At 31.9% G+C, this 2612-nt stretch overlaps 1 long non-coding RNA gene across 1 annotated transcript; it reads left to right on the top strand.

Annotated features, from left to right (window-relative positions):
• The first annotated feature begins 1304 nt into the window (after positions 1–1304).
• Positions 1305–2264, top strand: LOC110229235. Its single transcript, XR_002332731.1, has 2 exons — positions 1305–1794; positions 2050–2264. It is a non-coding gene; the product is annotated as an uncharacterized LOC110229235 (long non-coding RNA).
• Positions 2265–2612: the final 348 nt, after the last annotated feature.

Below are 2612 nucleotides of genomic sequence, written 5' to 3'. Positions count from 1 at the left end.
TTAACTGTTTCGAATCGTCATATAATACTTAAACTTAAAAAAAAAGTTCAATTTTTTTCTGCGTATATTGGGATTCGAAATTTTTAAAACAGGTATATATTATCCAATTGATGAAAAAGATGTGAGTTCAACGTCCCATATCGGCTAAAATGTTTAGATATTGATTCATAATTATATTATAAATAAAATCAAAATGAATCCAAATCTAAATGAACAAGAAGCTCAACTTAATAAGCATCCAAATTTAAAATTATATACCGTTTCATTCAGGTTTTTTGTTTAACTGCTTAATTTTACTAGAAATGTTAAATTTTAAACTTTTAAAAAGTTTTAAATAATATAATTCATATATTTAAAATCAATAAGAAGTTTATAACATTATGAAAACATATATAAAGAGTTACAATAACACTAGACGGGTTATATTGGTAGACAAAGTTATATAACGTGACGAGTTTTTAAGAAGTTTTAAATATTATAATTCATATATTTAAAATCAATAAAAAGTTATAATATAAGAACATTTGAACATATATAAAAAGTTAAAATAACATGGGACGGTTCTATTGCAGGACGGAGTTATATGACGGGACGAGTTTGAATAAAAAAACTTTAAAACATCATTAACCCTCTGTTTTAATACGGTTTAATCTTCATTTTATTACTTTTTTAATACCATCAATATTAGACAGATCGAATGATCCTGATATATTAAATTTTATAAAACAAAAATTGTCTTGTGGTATACCGTTACTTAACAACAATTATAATCTACAAAATATAAATATCTTATAAAATGATACAATTCACAAATTGGTTATATATTATATAACCATTAAATTTTAAAAATTACTAATTTTTATAAAATATGGTTCCGCGGTGTATCGCGGGTTAAAATCTAGTTCTAGTGGTATTTTTGAGAACAAAAAGTCATTTTAGTGTTATTTATAAAAAATGTTCTTTAGTAAATGACATATAAACTAATCGGGTAATGGGTTTCTCAATTTAACATTTTCAACAAGAAATTAGTACAATCTAAACCATTACTAAGATTTTCAATTAATTTTATTTTATTTCCTTAATTTTAACATATTTTCGTGTAAAGTTTGTAGATAAGGATCTGTCACATCAAGATTTCAATGATCCATGTAACTGAGCATTTACAAATCTACATTCACTATAACGAGGATAATTCAAATAAATGATTGTTCTTTAAAGGTGGTAGGGTTCGTCCAATTTAGGACAAGGACGCCCACAAGGCCACAACCACAGCACCCATATCATATAAGAGATCTAAGGGTTATGTAGTGGAGAACATCTGAAAAAGATAGGCCTGGGCATTCGGCAGGAACCGAGAAAACCGAACCGAAAGAACCGAGTTTTTCGGTTCTCGGTGCCGAGCCTGAGAAGAGCAATGAACCGATCGGCAAAAAAACTTAGGGATTTCGGTTATTGATTCGGTTCGGTTCGGCAAGCCATAACCGAACGGTTCTTCGGTTTTCTTCCATCATCTCCATGATTCCATGACCCCTGAAGAAGATCTCGTCGGAAACGAGGATGATGAGATATTTCAGCGTCGGCCATGATTAAAGAAGACGATGGACTAGGGTTAGATGTGTTTTGTTTGTGCAATATGGGCTTATTTAATAAAAATATATGTTTGGAAAGTTATTTGGGCCTCGCTTAATAATTGTTATAGAGCCCATTAGCCCACAACCTATTAGATAAAAGCCAAAACCCTAGTCTCTATGCCTAATGTTCTTCCAGTTGCAGCCGCATCTATTTCTAAGTAAGGTAACGACCTCTTCCTCCATTGCTTCTTCTTTCTTTTTTGATTTCTCAATTATGCGCTTGTGTAGGACTTGACTCACATTTTGTGGGGGAGATGATATCTTTTTGTTAAGTAAAACTTTCTGGATCTTTGTTCTCGTGATGAAAATTGAAGTTAGAATAATATAGTTTTCTAGCATAAGAATTTGGATTATATTATTGTTAACTGCAAGGATATAAGAGATGACTTGTGATTCTCAGTATTTGTGGTATTTGTAGTTGTTTGAAACAGGTCTCATCATGCGGCGGCAAGATCGAACGGCAAAACATTACTGTCACCGTCTAGTTTGCAACCTCACCTACCGAAAAATTTGGGCTTTGTAATTTGTTTTGGGCATGTAAATTAGTTAATTTGCTTGTAAACTTTTTTCGGTTAACCGAATTAACCGGAAAAAATAAGAAATTCGGTTCAATTCGGAATCAATTTTATGGCATGTAACCGAACCGAAAAACCCGAATACCGAACCGACCCGAACCGAATTTTTATTCGGGTCAATTCGGCAGCTTTTTCAAATAACCGAAAAAATGAAAAACCGAACAAACCGAACCGAATAATCCGAGTAAACCGATTGCCCAGGCCTAGAAAAAGAGAAGTCAAACTTGTATAATTAGATGCAAGCATTTAATTAAATTTAAGTATGGGAAAAAAGATATAGTGGAAAACAAAGATATGTATCAATCAAACAAATTCTCTCTCGATTCTTCCTGATATTTATACATAACATTGCAGCAGGAGATTGGGCGGTAATCCTTCATAGACCGCGCGTCAGCTTTCTTTGGTA

The sequence above is a fragment of the Arabidopsis lyrata genome (genome assembly GCF_000004255.2).
Source record: "Arabidopsis lyrata subsp. lyrata unplaced genomic scaffold ARALYscaffold_4, whole genome shotgun sequence".
Lineage (NCBI taxonomy): Eukaryota > Viridiplantae > Streptophyta > Magnoliopsida > Brassicales > Brassicaceae > Arabidopsis > Arabidopsis lyrata.
The sequence above is the reverse complement of the archived record's forward strand: the minus strand, read 5'-3'. Positions and strand labels throughout refer to the sequence as shown.